Source organism: Protopterus annectens, chromosome 9.part0 (genome assembly GCF_019279795.1).
Source record: "Protopterus annectens isolate FY-2018-M chromosome 9.part0, PAN1.0, whole genome shotgun sequence".
In the NCBI taxonomy this organism is placed as follows: domain Eukaryota; kingdom Metazoa; phylum Chordata; order Ceratodontiformes; family Protopteridae; genus Protopterus; species Protopterus annectens.
In genome coordinates, this window is record NC_056743.1 from 1,543,989,124 (window position 1) to 1,544,013,640 (window position 24,517).

Sequence of the window (24,517 nt, forward strand, 5' to 3'; positions counted from 1 at the left end):
TGCTATGTTTTATATAGGTTTTCAGCCAGGTTTCAGAAACAGCTGTAATGTTGGAGTGGTTATGGGAGAGCCAGGCATGGAGGTTAGGGATTTTGTTTTTTAGACTTTGTACATTAAGTGCTGTAAGGTGAATGGACTTTGAGTTTGTGGGTTGAGTGGAGGGTTTGATGAGATTGATGTTAGGGATGGGTCCAGGGCTGGGGTGGATGTTGCCGGCTAGTGAGAGAGAGATGTGGTGGAATAGAAGAGTGAGGCAATGTGTTGGGCAAGGGTAGCTTTGGTTGTGTGAGAGTAGTGATTTTCTGGTACCCACCCACATTTAAGAGGGGAGCACAGGGGGGGTTGGGTTGGGAGCAGTTTTGGTTTGAAAAAATAGACTGGGTTAGAGGTAAAGAGTTCATGTGAGATGAATAAGTAGGATGGGAAGTGAGGTTGCCGGTAAGATGTAGTGGGGTGTGTGTGAGAGTTATGACAAGGGTTGAGAAAAAGTGTGAGATAGATAAGAGAAGAGAGAGAGTTTTTAGGGGAAATGGGGTTATAGGGAGTGATATTATGTAGAGCACTGTAGGAGGGGTGGATGTTTGGGGTGATGTAGATCTACAGGTGGGTGGGGTTTGGGTTAGGTGTATTGTGATTGGAGTGGTGTTGGGTGGGGAGGAGTCGGGATGTATAAAAGTACAGGTGGGGGCAGATGGAATCTGGGGGTAGGGTAGGATAGCGGAGTGAGCCCGAAGGGCAAATGGAACAGGTTACACCTTCCAGGAGAAGCAGAAGTCACCAAACAGAAAACAATCAGTGAGAAGGTTAGCAACTACAGAAATAGGTCAGCCTATCATTCTGGTTTGACTGTTACCTGTTTTTATTATTTATGGACCAATGGGGAGCTGCAGATCACTGAGAAGTAGGAAAATAATATAGTTATGCCAGGGGTTTTAGAAAGGGACATGCAGTAAATTATGACTCAATAGAGTACTAATTAAAAAAGAATAGAATATGGTATAAGCGAGTACACTACTGGGGATTCCTATGAAGCAAGGGCAGAAAAGCTAAGTCAAAAGATGGTGCCTTTCTACATCAGTTTTTTTATTCAATATGTAAGTACAATCACAAGTACAAATGATACAGTTGTACACACTATTGAGGGATGCCCGTGGGACAGACAGAAACAATATAGTCAGGCAGAGGTTTTTAGTATTTAAAGATGGTGCTGCAGCTCAGGGGAGGAATAAGTAAACTCTCAAGAGGAAGAGGGAAGGAATAGACAGGATTGACAGGGCTGGGAAGCTTACAATAAGATCACGTTAGGAGACCGGGAGAAGGGGGGGCTAAGAGCCAGGGCTTGGAGAAAGCTGTGAGAATGGTTTGACAGCTGGGAAACTTACACTACAATTATGTTAGGAGAACAAGAAAAAGGGGGGATGGGCCATGGACCAGGACTTGGAGAAAGCTGTGAGAAGAGGAAAAACAATCAACCAGCTAGCCCAGGTCAGTACCTAAAGGTGTCTGTTTATCTGTGTTAATTCAAAAGCAGATTTAGTAGAGCATCAGGGAAGTAGAATATAAAATAAATGTAAAGCTTTGGGAAACTGTATAAATTTGCTACAACGGGAGAATAAAATATAAGAATATAAAAGAAATGTGATATACAAGATAAATAAAATATAAGAATATAAAATAAATGCAAAGCTTTGGTAAAATGTATATATTTGTTACAGTAAATTGGAGGGGGGGGGCAGTAGTGTGCACAGCAGAAGAATTAGTAGGAGTATCACAGAGAGAAGATTATAATAGACCTACACTGCTCACAGTCTGTTAATAAAAGTAGAACTTGCAGTGGCTTTTACTGGTTTGCATGGGGATCCACTCTCTGTGTTCTTGTATGCAGGCAGTTGCTTCAGGTTTTTTTTTTGGACCTTTGAATGTGTTTAAGGGAAGTTGAGCACACTACTGAGGGATGCCCATGGGACAGACAGACAGAATTGATATTTGAATGGATATATTGACCATGACACTCATGTAGTATAGAGACTAAGGCACCTCCTAGGAAAAGATCTGCTGCCAGTGTCTTTGCAGGTTTGAATGCCATGCATAGTTGGGAGTTGGCATAATGGCTAGGGTGCTTACTTCACAAGCATAAGGTACAAGGTTTGATTCTCACCTTTGAAGTAAAATTGGCTAGGCTTTTAATGGTTTGCAAAAGCAGCTAGCCTAGTACTTGCCTATTAACCTAATCAGTCCCATTACTTGTTTTTCTGTTGTATTAGCCTCATTATCTATTTCCTTACACAGTGGAGATTTCAGAGTAAGCAACATGGTAAGGAGGACATGCTAAGATGGGGAGATGTCATCATCTCATCTAAATGGTACGTTCTTTGCTTGACTGCATGCATCAAAAACTGACCAGGTAAAAACAGGACACACACAGTTTTGGAAAATATCTAGTTGTCATTTCTGTCCCCAGTGGAGTGGCTTATTGCACTGATGGAATAGAAGCCCATGGTAGATGACCTGCAGTTGTTACATAATTCATCACATCTGAAAGGAAAGCACTGCTATCTTAAATCTTTGAAATCCTGCTATGCAGAGTTCCAAAATAAATTGATATTTATCTTGGCCATTTTCTGCCCATATCCTGAGAGTAGGAAGTGCAATTGATCCAGTGAGTAAGCGGACTTCTGTTGAATATACAGAAAGTGTAGGAAGGTCATCATCCAAAGCTTTTGTGGAGTATATAGATAAAAGAAATACAATAGGGAAAGAGAGAATATTTATTTATTTATCTACACACATTTTGTTGCCTAGTCCCACTAGGCCAATGCTCTCTTTTCAAGACAGAACTGAGGTGGTAATCAAACTGACTAGGGGAAATTTGGCCATGCACCAGGGAACTTCCCCTACTCTTTCATAGGGGGATGTCCTTGTGTGTCACTCGTCTTACTTCCTGTTTACGTTCCAGGTGTGTAAGCAGCCCGGAGAAACAGGAGGAATTGTGGCAAGTGTGACCAAAGAGAATGAAGTTGCAGAGAACGAGAAAACAAGTAGGGGGATAGCTGAGCCTTTATGTGAAAAGCAGCTAAACAAAATTGAAGAAGCAGAAAAGTTGCTTATATTAGAGGTGAAGGAGGGAATGATGTTGGTGGAGTGGTTCCAGATTCAGAAGATATATTCCAGTAGAAGTTGTCCAGTGGAGAAGAAGATAGCCAGGAGGGGTGTATTTTATAACCCTTCAATCCAGAGGGTTGTGAGATGCTTACTTAAAAGAAATGATTAACCAGAGAGTGAAGCGGCAGCATCATAGGGTGAGATTATGGAGCTAATACAAGAAGAAGAAGTTGCTGAAGATATGACAAGAAGAAAATCATATCCACAGACATTGAAATATGGAGAAAGAAGAAGCAAAGGGGTGAAGGAGGGGAAGAAGAAATATTTAGTGTCGCTCGTCTGGTCAGGATGAAACAGATGAACAGTTGTGGGTTCAGTTCAAGCAGCTTTGTTACACACAAACACATCAGGAATGAGGCTTAGCAACTTAAACTTAAATAAACTTATAAACAGACTGACTACCACACTCATACATGCTAACACTCTGGCTGTTCTCTCAAAATGGCACTGCTACCTGCACATGCTGACTATTTATATGCACGTGCTTACATCTGGAAATGCTCCTTAAAGTTACAACACATGCTCTGGTCTAGATCCTCCCTCTTTGTGAAATAGATTATATACCAAATGACAGTTCTCAATGACATGCAGTTACACAGAAATGATCTTTTGACATGCAGTTATGCAGAACCAATTCTTTGACATCCAATCATGCAAAATTAGACATATACCACTGGGATTTAGAAGACAAAGAGGCAGGTAAGAAGAGGCCATTTAAGAAAAGTGGAGTCAGAACTGCTTAAACTTCATAGTGGCTTCATTCAGAAGTAAGTTAAGGGCAGGTAATTTGCTATCAAAGAGTGCAAACAGGATTGCAGTTTGAGTCAAGTTTGAGCAGAATTTGAGAAGGGAAAGTTCAGTTTTGACAACATGCAATGATGGGCAGAAAGATCATGGATTTGACAGAGGGCTTCACATACTGACATGCTGGGGGACATGCATATAGTCATATAGCCGTGTGGTGGGTATTAATAGAAGGAAGATGTTTTGCAAGATGCATAAAAGCTGTGCAAGTTGTATGATGGTAAATTTCCACTCCTATTACCATTGAGGGTTGGCTGGAAACTTCTACTGGATTGTGGGGATTTGGTGGTTGAGGGATAGCTCAACAAAATATGTCTGTTGTGGAATTATCATTCTCTCTCTCTGTAGGGGATCCCTTAAGTCCTTCATCTCCACATCCCTAAAGATCAACTGGCTTGGATTTAAATTTTTAGGAACTAGGAGCAACTGACAAACATACTAAATTAGTAAGAAGATAGGCTGATGAATCTGAGTTAGATCAAGGAGCTGGAAAAATGGAGTCTTGTGTGTTGCAATGGCCAGAAGGCTAGGAGAATTGTCAAAGTAGCCTTCATGGATGTGCATGTGGGAGCATGCAAAATGGAGGAGAAGCCTATAGAATGCCACAGTAGTGACACAGGTGCATAAGCCAGTCACCAGGGTAGTTTTACAGCAAAAACAAAACACCTTTATGACTGGGATACTTGTGAGAGCACAGATACAGCCATGGTTGCTGTATGATGCCCCCATCCCCCTCTCACGTTCACTAAGAAATATGCAAATCAATGTGATGGGCTGATAGGGAAAATTCTCAAAAGTAATAAGACACCGTGAGAAAAGAATAGGAAAAAAGTAAATAACTTTAAATAGCTTATAACAGCACCTAAGGATTCCCTGACACCTAACGAATACCCCAATGCTATGTTACTGCATCTCTGTGTCCTTCACTAAATGAGGTGGGTAGTGCATTATCTCTTTTGCCTTGTTAAAACATTCCTTAAGTCATGTGATAATAATCCTATTAGTTTTTTGTATGTGTGCATGTGCACGCGCATGTGTGTGTGTGTGTGTGTGTGTGTGTGTGTGTGTGTGTGTGTGATGCCTGTATATGTTGTCTATGTCAGTGTTTGTTTGTTGGAGGCTTGTCTGATTAGGATATTGTCTGGCTGGATTTTTCAAATCAATAATGTTTTCTGTTTTCTGTTATATTAATCATATAACTGAGTATTACAAAATGTGAAGGGTATAGAATATCTTCTGCATTACTCAGGCTGCAGTAGTTATAGTTCTATTTCATACGATCAGATTTTCTCACAGTTATGAATAATTAAAAAGACTAATGGATAAAATTATGTTTATTCAGAAACAGTTGTACAAAATGAGGACTATCAGAACAAGCAGTGTTATTAAATTATGTACTACAGCCACTGAAATATTTATAAAAATTCTTGTTAATTAATTTTCCAGCAGTTCAAAAAAAATTACTTGTTCAAGTTTTTATTTCTGTGTAAGCTGGCTAACAACCAAAAAAAATGATAAGAACAAAGTAAACAAACACGCTGTTAAATAATATTACCAGACTAATTAATCTTGAAATATAATGTCAAATGAATTGTGTTACAGCATGTTAATTCATGACCTTTAAGTGACAAAATAGACTTATTAATTTCAAAGCAAACTTTACAATATTTCTAATCTCAAGGCCATAGAACAATATGGAATAAATTAATGTTTTGGAATTAAAAATATATTTAGTGCAAGATGCTAGTTATTTAGTAATAGACTAACAATTAATTTCATCTGCTTACATATTGCTTAATATTCATGCTGCCATAATATTCATATTTTGCTTTCTGTATTTTATTTCCAAAATTCTATGGAGTTATAGATTCATTTTGTTCTCTACATTCTCTGGAAGACTTATTTATGATATTAGTTCCTAGCATATAGGCATTTAAAAGGGGGTAAAAGGATGACTGCCGAAACAGAGAGCTCTGATTCGACATTGAAATTAAATGTGTATTTAAATTTTTTTTTTGAGAAACAAAAAGGTAGAAAAAGCAAAAAAAAAAAAAAAAAAGTCAAAATCTGCATAGGTGAATATAGAAGTTTTTAATGCTGTATCTCAGAAAGAAATAATGTAAATTAAAAATGTCTCATTGTGGCACGGGATGTAAGAACACTGAAACAATCAACAGGACAGTATTAAACAAAGACAATAAACCTGAGAAACAAGATACAAGACTTGGAGCAAGACAGTTGTGCTCTATGCACTGAGATGTAGAATAAAACCTATAATAATGAGTTTGGGAAAAAAATGTTAAGCTTGTGGAAAGACAAGCTATATGACTGAGATTCTGATGAACATGGAAGTCATCCTAAGTGACTCATTCTCTAAGAAAATGCAGGACTTGAAGAGATTACTTGAGGATTTCTGTGATCATTTCTGTATAACCATTTAGAAATCAGTCACAATCAAAATGATTAAAATGGGATGAGTATAAGCAGACCCAAGTTGTGTTTTTTTACTACCGTAACGGGGTGCTCATTAAGATTGCGAAAGATTATTCAGATATGCTTTACAAGAAGATTAAAGCTCAACTGCACAGACTGGAAGAATTTAAAACCCTGGAGATCACATCATGGCTTCGTCCCCCGTGTGTATCCCAGTGGTAAAGAAGCATGAAAGGATCCAGCTAGGTAATGGTGAGAAATGTGTCAGAATTCTAGCCAATGTGAGCTGGAAATGTATTGCTGCTAACAGACATCATTCTCAGGTTTCAAAACCTCCCAACAAATATGGAACGGAAGACAAGCAGACATGGGTAGGAGGCATATAGTAACAGATCTTTTTTTTTTTTTTTGCTTTGATATGTCATGAGTACTGTCAATATGAAATGAAAGTATATAGAGAGGGTCCATTCACTCTTTTACATTTTAATAATGAAAAAGTAACATGAATTTCAGTACCACTGTAACATCATAGGAAAAATTGAATGAAGGAACAATACTAATCAAGCAATTGCAGGGAATAAAAGTTGCCTAACCATTCAAACCTTTAAGCAGTTGCACTTAAAAGTTCTCACCATCTCCCAATCAAACAGGGCTGTTAGCATTTTCTGGGGCTTTCTGCTGTAGCAGAACTGAAAGTTTAAAATTATGTGCAGGCTGTACACTTTCCATACCTCTTGTCTTCATTTCGTTGGAATGTACCCTTTCAGTGAATAATTCCTTCTCCTCACTTTTGCTAGTCAATTCTACTCCCAGCTTTACCAGACTTTCAGACTGCAATATATAATAATTCCCTTCCTTCTATTGTTTCTTCTTCTAGCATAAGACAACACACACAAAAAAATTATGAAAGTGAAAGAAAATGAAAATTAAAAAGAAAGAAAATAAAATAATGAATAAAAAATGATAAATGCTCATATGTCTCTATAGTTTCCCTTGGACTTGATTTAATATGAGTATATTATGGCAAAGTATGGAGGAGAGCAAGTTCACTGAATGTTGTTTTTAAGCATATGCATGTAACTGATTTGATTAAGGCAGACAAAGCTGAGGCTGTCTTTACTTCTACAAACAGTTCCATAAATATTTCATGCACTGCACTTTCTAAAAACAGCAATAAATATGCTTGGTGTGCCAAACCTAAACAATACCTTTTTTGCCTAAAGTTAAGTTCATAAACAGGTAACTTCTTTTCAAAGTGTACCTGTGTTTTCTTATATGCAACACACTGATCAAATGACTGCAACTCCTCGATTTCTGCATTAGTCACCTTTTATTCAAGTTGTTATTAATCCTCTACATTTTATATGGTCTTCCTCCAAGTTCTTTATTTTATTGTTTTAGAAATGTATTTGTCACACATCAAATGCATGTTTGGCAATATGGAAGACTGGATTTGTGGCTTCAGCAGGTTACATATAACAGCTGAATCTCTTTTCATCGCCACTTGTGGAGGTAATCCTTGATCAAAATGCATGGAGGACAATAGCTTATTCTTATTTTCATCAGGCTTATCACAAAAACTTCAGGTATAGTTCTAGGAGTAGTGCCACAGTCAACAGGAATGCTCATGCCATTGAAAGCAGTTATAATCTGCTTAGAAATGTCATGTTGTACTTGTTGATAACCTTTCAAAAGAAAAGAGTCTACGCCCTCTGTAACCATGGCATAACATTTGATTAACAAACATTTTACTTGTTTTAGTGCAGGAAATTCAGTCTCAGTCCTAGTCTGCCTCTTAGTGCATTTAAAATTAAATTTCTAGTAAAATTAAAAAATACATTCCAAGACGAAGTGTTTAGAAACCAGACAACCTACAAAATGGGGGGGGGGGGCATGCCTTATAAGAAGTAAAAGCAGAAGACGTTACAGATAGGTCAGATGACATTGCAAACAGTGCAGGAGTACAAGGGGATTTCAAAGACAGAAGAGATCAGAAATTGACAAATGAGAGCAAAGAAGGACAAAGACTGAAATAAAAAATAGTATGACGTGGAAGATAAGCAACAAGCAACACTCACAGTTTGGAGGAGGTGATCAACAAAGGCTCATAAATGTGCTACTATATTATTTTCCAAGTACACCTCAGTTATAATTCCTGTTAAGATGAACAGCAAATAGATGGTAAGCTACAGAGAGAGATGAAGGAGAATTCTATAGCAGCTTCTCTGAGCAATGGGAAGAAAAGAAAGACATATATTAGGGAAAGATTTTAACTAATGTAGTACTGGAATCAGAAAACATTATAATTCAGAACCAAAGACTACAGCCAAAAGAGGACATAAGATCTGCAGAAGAACATGCTCAGAGTAGGCTGTAAGGGTATATGAAGAGGAAGCTATAAGAATTAAAAGATCACACATTCACTGTAAATTGTCTTGTGCAAGTTAGTATGCTAGATAGGTTTGGGAGGAAGATAATCATTCAGAATATATAAAACATTGAAATACATGTGAGATACATATCAAGCCATGCATCATTTAGGATGAAGATCAGTTTGCAAAGAAACAGTACAAGAGAAAAGAGCTGGAGATGGATGAGATATATATGGAAGGAGAGAGAGTAGAGGTTAGTACTAAATATGGTAGAAGAAAGAACTAAGGATAGTGATACCACATTATTGAAATCCTGGTGGGACAGAGTTAAATCTATGATCATATTCAAGATAATGGGAGGAGAAGGGAAGAAAAGAAGAGAAAGGGTAGTGTTAGAAGAATATGTATTAATGTATATGTGTAGTGCTTATTAGAAGCTAAAAGGGTTAACACATTTCATTCTATTTTATGTACAGCTCAATTCTGTATGAAATTATAAGATGCTTTTCAAACTGCAGTATGCTTTCTGAAACTGCAAGATGCTCTCTGACCTAGTATTTGCTAGCACAGCAAAATTCATGTTTATGCCTTTTGGAAATGTACTGAGAAGCAGGTGATTATCTGCTAGGTCAGGAAAATGAATGAATAGTGAATGAATAGAACAATACTGTTTTCTATAATGTGATTGAATATGAACAATCAGCCCTGTTCATGTTATGAGAACATGCACAGTTGCGGAAAAGAAGAGATACATCAGACAAAAGACTGCTTGAAGAAATGAACTGTAATCTGTATTTGCTTTGTGCTCGAATTAGCCATAGTACCTTGAATGGTAATATTGCATAGTAAAAGTTGTATTTGACCGGTGGTCGTCAAGGCCACGTTGTTTTTCTTAGGAAGTTTTTTTTTTTGTAAACTTGATGTGCCAGCATAAAATCATGGACAAACAGCTGCTGAGAAATAATATTGAAAGAACTTGTGATTTATTATGTCAGCTTAGTAGGCAATACCTTGTAGGAAATGTATAAAAATAGTTTCACTTCCTGATTCTAGTTAGACAAACTCTGTATTAGCACATTTTTGTCTCCTTGCTGCAAGATTAAAGTGCCTTAACTTGAACCTGCCGTGTGTTGATCATTTTGAAGTTATTTTTCCTTTGACAGGTAGATAAGCTGGTGGTTGAATTAGCAGAAGTGCAAAGTAAATTGAGGAGGGTTAATGAAAAGGAAGCATTCCAACAGAAGGATCTAGTGATTAAAACAAAGCTAGAGGCCAAGATACTGGTAGCAGTAGAAGTGGAAAGTTGATATCAGAAGGGTTATTGATTTGATGTGTAGAATCAATGGATAAACTATTAACTAGGAATTCTAAATAAATGAATAGAAAAGGAGAAGAGGATCAGATTAGCTATTGATAAGGATGGATACTATAGAATGATGATGGAATTCAAGAGGTCTTTAAGGGATATTATCAGAAACTATGCAACTAGTGGGAGAGGTAAAGACAGGGAGTGTGCAACAGAGATTGGTTAAAATTTAAAAAAAAAGTCATAAAAAAATCAAAAAAAAAAGAAGACGAGGTAAGGAAAGAAATATGAGATTAATGAAAATAATGTCAAAAGTTCAGATGGATTCTTATTACAATTTTCCAAATGGTGTGAATGGATGACAAATACTGAATGAAGAAGCCACAAGGATAACTTGGACAAGGGAGATTCCACACTCAATGAAATCTCTAGAGTGAAAATGATACCAGAGAAGAAAAGAGCTAACAGAATATAATTAAATTAAATGATAAATATAGAAAGTGTATTCAGGTAATGAGGCAAGATACAGTAATACCCCAAACCATAGAACAGAGTCAAAATGGGATCATAAAAAATACACAGGCGGAAGACAATTGGTGGAGGCTTTTTGTAAAAATGTTATAAAAGAAGTAGGAAAGCTGTAGTATTATATGACCTTGTAAAATATTTTGAGTTTGCAGGCTGGACATTACTATTGGAGATGTGGAGGAACAGGGTTGGGTAGAGAGTTTTATAAAATGGAAATAAGAAATGTATAGAAGTAATGACCTCAAAACTCCTGGTGAATGATGTGGGGGTATCTGAAGTGGAAAAGTGGATACATGTATCCTGGGCTGTTACTGTAGGTGACTAAGGAAGCCACAATTTTAGTGAGGAAAGAGCTGAAATTGAGGGAAGAGGACAAAGAGGAATAATCCATATTGTTCTGTGTAGATCACCGCACAGTGTTATCCATGGCTATGGAGGTTGTGTTGGAGAAAATATTGCCAATTTTTAAGAAAACTGACAAGGAAAGATGCAGGAAGAAAACAGTAATTGTAACAGTCATACACAGTGCAAGGAAAATGGAAAATGATTACTGGGGCATCATGGAGATCAAATAGCTGGAAATTTGTTTGTAATTGACTGGAGAAGGCACTATTAAAGAAAAACAGGCAAGGATGAGTGCAAGAAATTTTGAGTAAGTGGAAGAGACACACATTTACTATGTTAGGGTTGGCATAATGTTTAAGCTGTTTACCTCACAGACACGAGGAACAGGATCTGATTCTCACTTTTAAGGGAAATTAGATAGGCTTAAAATGTTACACAAGGAAAGTTAGTCTAGTACTTATCTATGAACCTATGACCAGTCTAGTAATGTTGTATGTCTTAAGGAAACTTGTAGCAGACCCAAGAAGGAAGGAGCTGAAAGAGATCCTATAGGATGAAAAAAGGCAGGAGAGTTTCTAGAAACAAGCTAAGGTTGTTCATGAAATAGTGAGGGTAGGAGTTATTGCTTGTCCCAACATATGTGTTAACATACAACATTTTTAGGATAATAAGAATAGGGTTGCAAAAAACATAGGACGACAAAGACGGGGAACAGAGATGAGAAAACTTCTAGGAGATGAACAGGGCAACTATGATAAGATGGGGAAATATGGAATGGGATACGAGAACAAGAGAAAAAATATGAGGAGAAGTAGGCTGCAGCAGAGGGATAGGAAAGAGTTAAGAGAAGTTATGCAGGTATAGAATTTGAAAACAGAAAGATCTAGTAAAATACCAATTCATGCAGAGCAACTGAAAGGTAGATTTGGTGAACATAAAAACACCAATAAATGTTTGCCAAAATTGCCTCCAACAAACATCTCCAGGAAAGATTTTTTGTAGAAGGGCAAGCCCCCTTGCATCTCACATGTGAGTGAACACCCCCCAACTCCCCGTGAACTTATATATACCAACTCCAGGGTTGCACAACAGTGGAGTAAAAGGTTAACTTTGTTGTCATCAAATGTACCTTTAGTGAATTTACTTTGATGTTTTTATGTTCACCAAACTATACTCACCAATATGACATGCTCCTGTAAAAGTATGTAAGATGGTGAAAGATAGAGCTCTAAATATTAGAGGAGTAAAATGAACAATATGCCTCAGCAAGTTCCTTAAAATTTATGGAGACTTTGATAAAACAGCAGAGAGAGAGAGAGAGATAAGTGACAGAGATGTGAGAGAAGAACACAGAATAGGTAGAATTGCACTATGGAGTAAATGGGGTGGGAAGAGTTTAAAAAAAGGTAGCTGATATATAAAGAAATCATGAAGAAAAGTGAAGAAGGTGACAAAGGTGGTGGAGGAGGTGAAAACAATTCATAGCATAGGGAGCAGCATCTGAGGATGCCACACAGATGATTTCTCACACAAAAAAGGCTTAAGAAGAATTCCAGGAAAATAAGTTAAGTGCAACAGATGTGAACAGGAAGGTGTGGGAATGAGTCCAAATGTTTGGGGACTGTGACTGGAAGAAGATTTCTGAAAAGTACCATTAGAAGCATGGGAAGACATACTGAGGGTAGAAGTTAGCAACATGTGGGGATTCTTCATTTGAAGGTTTGACCTACAAGAAAGTATATAAGTAATGAAGATAAGAGTGAAGAAAGTGCAGATAACAGAAATTAAAAAAATATTAAAAATATGACAGCTGAAAACTGGAAATGGAGACAGCAGATATACAAGAAGGAGATACATGGGAAGCTTCTGTTGATTACACAAAAATGGTGTGACCAGGGTATATGAAACTAGGAATAAAGAAGATTAGTTCAGAATGAAGGGAAGTATGGAAATACTACAAAATAAGTGTAAAGGAGAGAAGGAAAAGGAAAGGGCATAGGATGGAGACCAACTACAAGTATGAAAAGACAAAAGAGGAAAAGATATTGCAGCATAAAGAAGAAGGCTGTCCAGAATAGCAAGAACAGGGGTAAAGAGAGAACATGGATATAAAGTAAAATAGGTATAGTCAATACAATTTGATTATGTGTGTGATCACTATGCTTATGCAAAAAACATCTGATCGCATCAAGACCACAATCATTAGGTATAATAGTAAAAGGTGTGGTAATATCTGTAGTGACCAGCACTATATAATCAGATTGTATTGATTTGTACTTTTTTAAAAATCATATTAGAAAATAATGTTTTTATTTTTAATGGTAATTTATACCTGCAGATACTTGGCATAGCTAGGGGCACAGCTTGTACCAATAAGTTATGCCAATATGGTGATGACTTGCTGGGAAGATGAATGCATTTTTAGTAATGATTTGTATTTGGACAATTCAGTATGTTATATCAGGTTTGTTGATCATGTATTTGTTTTATGGTGAGGTACACAAGAACAGCTAGATATGTTTGTACGGGACCTGAATAATGGTTCAGATTTTCTTAGATTTACTGTCTCTACTTGAACACATTTATAGATTTTTTAGATGTTTATATTTTTAAAAGTAAAAGTGGTGGTCTTGGAACTGAAATGTGTAGAAAACACTGCTGGAGAAATAATAAATTGCGTAGGACTAGCATGCACCCGAGTTATAAGTATTGATATGTATTAAAGGGGCAGTTTTTTAGAGTTTCTAGATTATGTGCTGATGAAACAAGGTTGAAAGATAATTATGTTTCTCTTAACAATGAGTTTTATGAGAGGCTATATGGATGAAAAGAAGTGGAGGGTAGTTTAGCACATAGCGCTATGTCAAACACAAGGAATGCCTTATTTTTCAAATAGGTCCTATAAAATTAACAATAGTGAGGGTCAGATTTCTAAACAGTTAAGAATAAGATTTATGTTTTCTAACAACAAAAATGATATTTGTAATTGTATAAAAAATACTGGCCTATTTTAATGGTAGATAAGGGACTGAAAAAGATTGTTGGGGCAAAACCTACTTTCTATTTTAGAAATGCAAAGAATTTAAAGCAGAGGCTCTGCTATAGGAATGAGTCTATACATGAAGTACCATTGTTGTCATTCAACACTGCTACACATCCTTGCCTGTAGTTATATTTCAGATATCCCTTAATTCATACATTCTACCACTAAAATTAAATATGAACTTATGCAGATAGCAAAAGCAGAGATTTAATATATTTGGCTACCTGTAACAAATGCCCTTGCTTTTACAAGGGGAAAGACTAATTGGAGTTTGAATGAAAGAGTTTTAGAGCACTTAAGAGAAATCAAAAGGGATGTAAAGACAAATGCATTGACTAAACATATTAAGTTAACTACATATTAACTATATCTCCTCCCATAACCCCATCAATTAACTAATACTAGTCATCTAATTTCTGGTCCTAACTATCTTATTAGATTAACCTTCCTCTTTAACATGTCAAAAGTAATGAATCTTATTATCCCTCTTATACTGCCTCTTATAATTATCCCTTACTCATTATCTAGCTATGAAAACCAAAAACTCATAGGATTTCACTACCCTAAGGGCCAAACTTGCATTCCCCTAAATCTTCTCCCTAAAGAACTTTCTCCTTTCTATTACCCCATAAGAACGCTAGGTACAAACAGCAAATATCTCACCCAATTATACCCAAAGGCATCAACAACAAAACATGGACAAAAGATACTATATAAACTCCTAAGACTAATAGACCACCTGAAGAAATGTATTACTAAGGATGGTGATATACACCCGAACCCAGGTCCATCCTCTAACCCCGACTCTGTCACTCCAATATTAGCCCAAAGGTCAGCTAGCTCCCTTCTCATCTTCCATCTTAATCTAAGAAGCATCAACAATAAGGTTCACAATTTACATGCCATGCTAGCCACTCACCTCCCTGATATTATGTGTCTATCAGAAACATGGCTCAAACCAGTCACCAAAGATGAAGAGATTCTTCCACCTGGGTATAATATTTTAAGGGTCGATCGTGAAAAAAAAGGGGTGGCGGCATAGCTGTCTTGTATAGAAGTACACTCAATATCATAATGAATCCTATCCAACCACCTAAGGTCGCTAATGCAGAGTCAATTGCCCTAAAATTATGCTTAAATAACCAAAAAAGTATTAATCTTTTTGTAATTTATATTCTGCCCAGGAATAACTTAGAAACTATGGAGCAAACACTAAACTGGTTAGCCACTAACTACCCTCAAGAAACCATTGTACTAGGCGATGTCAACATTGACTGGACCCAATGTTCCTCACAGACTAATCCCATGCCCATTAACCTATATGGTTTCTCCCAAAATATAGTCTCTACTACAAGAGTAGGAAATGCTCACCAAAAAGAGAGTATACTTGACTGGATTCTTACTAATAACCACACCCATAAATATACCACCGGGACCCTCCCTAATGATCTTAGTGACCACCTCGTCACATTCATAATAAAACACAAATTTACTAGCACAAACCTTCCCATACATAGACTTGTTAGAAATAAGAAGAAATTTGTTCCAACACAATTTTTAACAGAACTCAAATCCTGTAACTGGGCCAAGCTAAAAACTCTGCCCCTTAATGAGAGTGTGACATTCTTTACTGACACATTCCTAAATATTCTGGACTTTCATGCACCTAACCGACTTATCAGAACTAAGGTACGGATAGCACCCTGGCTAACCAGAGAAACCAAATCCAAAATTAAACTTAGAGATAAGGCCTGGGATAAATGGTGAGCCACTAAGGCACCTCTAGATCGCATTAAATTCCAGCAGCTTAGAAATTATACGAAAAAAGCCAGTACCCTGGACAAAAAGAACTATTTCTGTCACCTCCAAGATAAACACCAAAATAACCCAAAGAAGTTCTGGGCAGGCTTAAATAATCTCCTTCATCCAGGGAAATCGTCTACTCCTACCCCTGAGACACTTATTGGTAAAAACCCAGAAGAAGTAGCCAATAGTTTTAACTCCTTCTTTACTGAGACCATTCAGTCACTAGCCAATCAACTACCTCTTCCTTCCTCTCCCCTAATTAATGTTACTGATGAATCATTCCCCTCCTTTAATCTACAGCATATACCCACCTCCTACATTAGAACCCTACTGAAGAAACTTAAACCAACCACCCTTTCGGCAGATCGACTCCCAGCTGAATACCTGCAAATAGCAGCAGATGTTATAGCCTATCCTATCTCTATCCTGATTAATCGAACTATAACTGAGGCCACTATCCCCTCCATCTGGAAAATATCCTATGTCATACCACTCCATAAGGGTGGCTCTTCTACTGAACTATCGAACTACAGACCAATAGCAATATTGTCTCCAATAGCCAAAATCATGGAAAGATGTGTTCATAAACAATTTCTTCACTATCTCACCCTAAACAATCTATTGACCAAATCTCAACATGGTTTCAGACCCCACCATAGTACAAACACTGCCCTCCTTTCTTTTACTGACTCAGTTAATAAAAACCTTAATAACAAAAAAATATCTTCCGCCCTCTTTCTTGACTTGTCAAAAGCCTTTGATATGGTCAATCACCAGCTACTTCTCCACACGCTAGAAACCTTACACCTCGATAATCCAGCTCTCAGCTGGTTCCATGCTTATCTCTCTGGAAGGCAACAAGCAGTCCAATGGCAAAATAAGCTTTCTCACCTGTTACCTAATACCATAGCAGTTCCCCAAGGCTCCATACTTGGTCCCCTTCCCTTTTCCGTATTCATAAACGAACTTCACTCAGTTATCCCTAAAGCCACCTGCATCCAATACGCAGACGACTCCACCCTTATTTGCTCCGATGTCTCTCTCCCTGATTTACAAGTAGTAACCCAACACTGCTTTGCTACAGTAGAAAAATGGCTCTTAGAGCGGAAACTCATCCTAAATCCAAAAAAAACTAAGTTACTACTATTTTTTCCCACCTCAGTTCCTCCTCCAGTGCAACTTTCTCTACAATCTAACTATAGTACCTTCTTCGTTCAATCTAATAATGGTACCATCATTGAGCCTGATACCCATACTAAACTATTAGGGGTCACTATTGACAATAAACTTAGATTTGATATGCATATCAGTCAAACCATAAAGACTGTAAATAAGAAACTTGGTTCCTTGTATAGAATTAAGAACTTTCTAAACCCCAATGCCAGACTAACCATCGCTCGTACTCATCTCCTCTCCACCCTATTGTACGCCTCTCCTGCACTTTCTTTCCTCAACAAATGTGATATTAATAAACTCTCTGTCGCTTATAATCACATTGCCAGATTTGTAACAGGAGTTCCTTATAGAACTCATCACTGCCTTAACCTAAGGAAACTCGACTGGTTAGAACTACCCAATCTTCTCAAACTGAACCAACTCACTGAAGCCTTTAAAATCATTAAGCAACCTGATAAAACCCCTTCACTGAATAAACTACTGACCCCTTACTCCAATCTTAGCAGTCTTCGCTCCTCAAACAGACTACTGGTCCAAACCATCAAATCTAATAATATGGGAGGTGATGCTCTCTTTGTCAATTCTATAGGAAAGGTTTGGAATTCCCTCCCTAATAACCTAAGACTTACTACCTCCCTTTGTCAATTCAAAAAAAACTTAATCAATTTTTTAAGACACATTGGCTATGTCCATGTGTAAATCCAGACTAGTTTCTCTTAGATACACAACCATAACCTACTCTACTTGAACAAGCTAGGGTTTATTCTTTTTTTGTTTTAAACAAATTGTAAATTAACTGACCATTAATCCTATTTTTGTTGGTTCTACAGTAATCAGTTTCTTCACGGTCCTTCTGAATTCTAGAAAGGCTCGGATCTTGAATCTGAATATAGTAACATTATTGTATTTTGAGTTGTATTTAAACTATGCTGTTGCTAAAAATATCTAATCTAAGCAAAGCATAATATATGTGAATTTGTATCTTTTTTCTCCTTTTCATTTATGTGTATGTAAATTTACTTGTATTCTGTTCTCTGTAGAGCTTTTCTCCCCGGGCCTCCGCTGAAAATGGACATGTATCCAGTCGGACTATCCCGGTCAACAAATGTAAAATAAATAATAAATAAATAAATAAGTCTAATAGAGATCACAGTTTTTTATTTAGGGGATTGCAGTTGACTTATAAACTTGTTAGGGACGGTTGTATTATTAATAGAACAGAGAATAATGAATTAAAATGGATCATCACCCTGCAGGCAGATAGAAGTTTTGGTCTGAATGAAAATACCTCACTCAGACCATACTTAACATCGTGTAAAATTAAGCACTAATTTGTTGTTATGGTAACAGCAACCCATTGACTAATAATGTTAATTTATTGCATTATACCAGTTTGTATTTAAAGATGTGTGTCTTTCAATTTTGTCTGAAGAAGTGCTTATGCATGAAAGTGCTTACCATTTTACTAATTGGTCTTATTAAATTTTAAGTTTTAGCTCAGCTGTGTTCGTTCATTCTTCTGTATTTTGTTTGGATTTTGTGTCGAACGAACTTTGTTTGCGGTTGGATTCTATGTTTCATTCCCCAATATCTCCCTGAAAATAAATTCCTCTTCTACTCCCTAAACCTAAATTCCCATCACATTCCCAAAACTTCCTTGATCACTTCCTAGCCAAAAATAAATCAGTCACTAAACTTATTTTCCTTCTGGTTGGCTAGCTCTAATCTCAAACCCCACTCCCAAACCCTAAGCCTAACTCCCCCAGTTTCTCAATAAATCTAACAGCTAAGCTCCCACACCTTCACTCTCTCACCCCATTGCAGCTCCACTCTGCAGACCAAAATAGGTCCGAATCTGTGTAAATGAGCTCAAATGGAAAACTGGACTAAATATATTTTTATTGCTGTTTGAGCTTCACTCTCTCTCCATGTCTACGGCACCTTGCTCAAACACATAACCAAATTAGAGGAGGAGTGCCAGCCCATTTGAGCAAATAGACAGATGATTTCCTGGCTGTGGGACTGTAATCTGTGAGCAGCTACGATATGAACAATTAAAGTAGATGCATTATGTATATAGTAACATCCAGACAGTGCTTGGAATAATAATAACAGTCTTTAGAACCACTGTTTCTTTTTTTTAATGGATGTTTATGTACAAGGAAAACAAAACATTAAAGAAATATAGCCATCCGTGCACTGCTAGATTCTTTTACAAACTGACGTTGAACAATATCATTATTCCAGAATACATATCATTCTTCTCAAAGCTTGCCAGTAAACCGAGGAAGACTAACACATATTAATTATTTCCTATTAAAACTGTTTTACACTACAGGCAGAGTTATTCCTAGCTCTTTTTCCATTTGTCAGAGATACATTCCAGGCTACCTTAATCTTTCACCTGTAGCTCCATTACAACTCCTCTTCAAAACCCTGTTAAAACTAAGTGGTTTGGAATCTGATCTTCTAAGCTGTAGTGCCATGGTATGTCCCAGAAAGCATCTGCTTTCTGTTAACTTTCACTATCTGCATCTCTCTGTTTTTTCCTGCCAACTTTGTATTTCTCAGGAGCATTGTAGTTCATGATGAGTTCTTTTCTATGACCCATCCATTAATAGTGGAACCATACCTGGTGTACAAACAGCAGAATTAACACTACCACAGTGTGTTTCCTGGGTGTAGCAGAGAGCATTGTCCTAGATTCATATATCTATATCTATCTATCTATATATATATATATATATACATACAGATATATCTATCTATCTCTATATATATATATATATATATATATATATATATAGATATTATATATATATATATATAAATATATATATATATATATATATATATACACACACACACACACACAGCGAGAGAGACAGATGCATACGAATGTATCTATAAATGTTTATATAAATACAAAAGTATGCTTGTAAAACAGTAAGTAAATTGTCAACTTATTAACAATCTGCTCTTCTCCTGCCTTATTTATTATCACTTGCCATTTAAAATACTTTATCCTATGACAGGAGGTAAGTATGGAAAATCGTTGTCCTGATTTTCCATGTACCGAGCTACTGTGTCATGCTTACTATGGTTAGTAACTAGGTCTTCTTCAAATGCTTTCAGTATGCCCTTCTGTTTTCCTAATCTCTCATGTATTCAGATATCAGTTTTTGTTTTTTTTTATCTGTTTTTTTAGGTTTTAGTTATTCATCATTAAAATAAAAATCCAATGTTATTGCTATAGGATCTTTATTTCTGTAGCAAATAGCTCCTTAAATGTTTATTTTTGTAAGCTTAATATCATGTGACTAGCATTAATTGGTAAGCCAAACTTTATACTTTTCACCTGGTGTGCATTTTTTTAGATTAAGAATATTCCATAGTTCTTACACATCACAGTTTTGTAATATCTATCACATTTTGCATCTGCACCATTTTGCCTGCAGGCAAATATTCCGAAATAAATTCAGACAGTGATGCGATTTAGAGCATTTAAGAATGGACTCATATTCCTGACCCCAGGCAACGTTGTTGCTGAGGTCAAAAAGATGGTCCAGTTTTGATTTTATAAATAGTTTGGTATGACAATGCATGCTTAATTAGTCAATTCTTGATGTCCTTACATCCAGTGCTGTTGTATTTTTAACAGATGGAATTCCCTTCCGTGAAAGCCCAAACGTCCGGCCAGTCTATGGAAGACTACTTGTTGCTTTGAAAAGGTATGAGGAACGTCAGCCTAAATGCTCCTTGCATAGCATAGGGCATAAAGGTGATGTTCAGGCCTAACATAATCAGAACTTCTTTGCCACCAATCTGAACGTATCTTTTTACCATCAGTCGATTTACCTGTGTCAGCTTTCTGCCAGTCGAATGCATTTTCTTTTGCCAATGGCTACCCATGCCTGTTTGCTGACTTTTATTGACTTGCAGATAAGTGCTCTGTTTGGGATTTTGTTTTTTCTTACTTTTTTTGTGCTCCTTGGTGTTAATGTCATCCAGGAAGGGTAAATGTTAGTATGGAAGACAGATTCCCTATAAAGACTGCACTGTAGGTGTCTTTTTTTGTCTAGGAGCTTCTCATGACCATATGTCTTGTAACCCTTCACAGTAGACTTTCTTCCCTTTCCTTGTATCTTGAGAACCGGTGTCTTAAGCATCTTGCTAAAGATACAATGAAAGGAATCTACCAGCCCAAGTGTCAGAAGTTAGGGAAGAAGAAAAGGGTGAAAAAGGTACGACCAGAATCTACAGCTGTACAGCCTCTGCCAGGTGTTTCTCCAGAGGTTGTTAAAAATTCATAGGCTTTCCCGGCTGTGTTGTTGGATTTCTCTGACGTAACTGTGTCAGAGGTCAGTGAGGGTCTGGTTGGCAGCACATCCAGAAAGGCTTTGCAGGAATCTGTCTTGGACATTCAGGGGAAAACACAGCTGATTTTTTTTTGTAGTGCCTTGGGGAGTTCCTCAGTTTTTGGTTGCAGAAGAAGTTCCTATGATGGTTCTCGACTGCTGTCCTGGGTCTGAGCCTTCTCAGTTTTTTGGAGGGGTTGTTCCCCTAAAAAGGAACAAAAAATTAAACATGTTTCTTCTGCTCCTAGGAATCCACAAAGTAGGTGGCAGGCCTTCGCTCATGGGCTATTTACTGCTTTAATGTCCTTAAAGCCTCCTCAAGGGGTTTTGATTCTTGCTCCTCCTTGGTCCTCTACTCACCTTAAAAAGTCTAGAGAACAGGATTCTTCTGAGGATGAGTTGGATTTAGATAATGAAGCCCTGACTTATTCTACTAAAATTCCTTCTCCTTTAAACTATGGGTCAGAGGAGGTGAAATCTATAATTCCAGATGTTCCTTTTGAGTAAATTTCCTATGGGGACAGACTCTCTATGATGATTTTTTTTTTTTTTTTTTTTAAGTGGGGTTGTGCTCAGGTCTCTGATATCTTTAACAGGTACTATGAGTTGCTGCAGTTGGAATCCCCTAAACCTGCAGCTATTCCTGCTGTTTTGGCTTTTTTGCTGGATGCTTGTTCCAATGCCTGTCATGCAACTGATTCTCTGCCTGACAGGTTTTATACAGTGCCTGAAGATTATTCTTTTCTATATAAATGTCCTGCTGCTGACCCCCTCTGTCATGTCTGTAGCCTCCGATAAGACATCTGAATTGCTTCCTTCACCCAAGTTATTGCCTTCTGACAAGGATAGCAGACTTATGGAAAGGTTTGGTAAGAAGGTTTACATTTCTGCTACCCTAGCTTTTAGGGCTAGTAATTATCAGACCCATATGACTAGGTATGTGTGTGCTGTTCTTTCTTAGGCCTGTCAACTTATTTCTGATTTTTCAGACTCTGAGGGTAAAACTTCTGTTCTTTCCTTGCTCGGGACTTCCTCTCAAGTCATTTGCCATTCGATTAAATGTAGTTATGATGCAGCAGATACCTCTTCTAGGCCTGCTATTTTTAGTTCACTGATGAGGAGGTATTCTTGGCTTAGGCTTCAACCTCTACCTGCTGATATTAAAGTTAACTTGATGGACACTCCTCTGGATTCTAAACTTTTGTTTGGGGAAGCTGCTGCTGGTTTGTTTAAGTCCCTTCAGGCTAAGGATAAGGCCTTTCTCCTGTACCTAAATTTCAGAGAAACTACCCTGCTAACCCTGCCTTTATTTGTATGCAATCCCACCCTTCTACTAAAAGTAGGAAGAGTGGCAAATGGACTCCTCCTACTAAGGCTACTCAGTTTTCAGGGACTCAGACGCTTTCCTTTCCAGACAAACCAGGTGCTGTGTGACTCTCGATCTCTTCCCAGCCACATTCCCCTTTCCCTTCACCTTTCTCTTTCTCATCCTGTTTGACTTTAGATCATTCAGGATTCTTGGTTTCTGTCGATTATTCGTCAGGGGTACTTCATGGTATGTAAATTCTGTCCTCCTTTATTGGGCATTCTTCAGCCTTCTTGGGAACAACTTCCCTTTTTTCCAGAGGTTCTTCTAAATCTCTTGGCTCAGGGTAGTATTCAAGAGGTGCCTGTGTCACAAAGGAGGAAAGGGCTCTATTCCAGACTGTTTCTAGTGCCCAGAAAAGGGGACACTTGGAAACCTATTCTAGACCTCTCTTATCTAAACACTTTTCTAAATGTGCCTTCCTTTTGGATGTCATCCCTAAAGATTCTCTTTCCTCTCTCAGTCCCTCAGGCCTATGTGGTATCTCTGGATCTGAAGGATGCTTATCTCCATATTTTGATCCATCATCTTTTCAAGAATTTCTTGCATTTCTCTGTTGCTCCTTGGCATTTTCAGTTCTCTGCTTTGCCCTTTAGCCTTTCTAATGCCCTATGAGTGTTCACCAAATGCCTTGCTCCTGTGATTGCTTTTTGCAGGCTTCAAGGGATCCACATATTTCCTTATTTAGATGACCTGTTTATTCAGGCGCCCTGTCCAGAGACCCTTTTGCAAAGTCTTCATTTTGCTGTTTCTCTTCTTCAGAGCCTGGGGTTCACTATAAATTTCAAAAAGTCTTCTCTGACTCCTTCTAAGGATCATGTTTTTCTGGGTTGCAGCATTCAGATGATGTCAATGCTTGCATCCCATCCCCTCCAAAAGCCTTAACTCTCATTTCTTTCTTTCTTTCAAACTCTTCTTTCTCTGGCTTCCATTACCACCAGGAAGTTTCTGAGAGCTCTGGGTTTCATGGCATCCACCATTCCAATGCTCCCTCTTCACATAAGAAAGTTTCACTGGTTTTTGAAGTCAGTGTGGCTCCAACATGCACATCCTCTAGACTTTGTAGTTCCTCTTCTTCCTTGTCACAGACAGGAACTTCACTTGAGTTGTCTCTGAATCCAGGGATCCATTTTAATCCCCCTCTTCCCTCCTAGGAATTGTTCACAGATGCTTCAGACCTGGGTTGGGGGGTGACATTTTGCTCCCTAAAAGTACAGGGGGTGTGGTTGCCTCATCAGCAGAAGGAACACAACAATGTCAAAGATGAGAGCTCTTCTGCTGGCTCTTCATGCCTTTTATCATCTTTTCTCACCAGGGCCTCTCAAGGTGTTTACAGACAATACCACTGTGATGTGGTATATCAACAAACAGGAAGGAACGAGATCTTGTCTTCTTTGCTGGTTGTCACTTTTGCTATGGGATCTTGCTGTCAAGTATCAAGTCACTCTTGAGGTAGTTTATATCTTTTCCAGTCAGAACATTGTGGCATACACTCTGAGAAGGTCCTTAACTCAGTTGCATGAATGGATGTTTCATAGAGATGTGTTTCTGGACATTATCCACTAGTGAGGTACTCCTCAAGTGGATATTTTTGCCTCCCCTCTGAACAGATAACTTCTTCTAGCTTGTGCTAAAGTCCCAGGCCCTCTAGTGTGGAAGGTGGACACTATCTCATTTTCTTGGAAGAGGATGTTTATTTATGCATTCCCTCCCCTTCCTCTCATTCTGAAAGTCCTTTTTTCAAGATTCAACAGGATGCTCCCAAAATCTTGTTGGTAACTCCCTTTTGGTCATGACAGCACTGGTTTCTTCTACTTC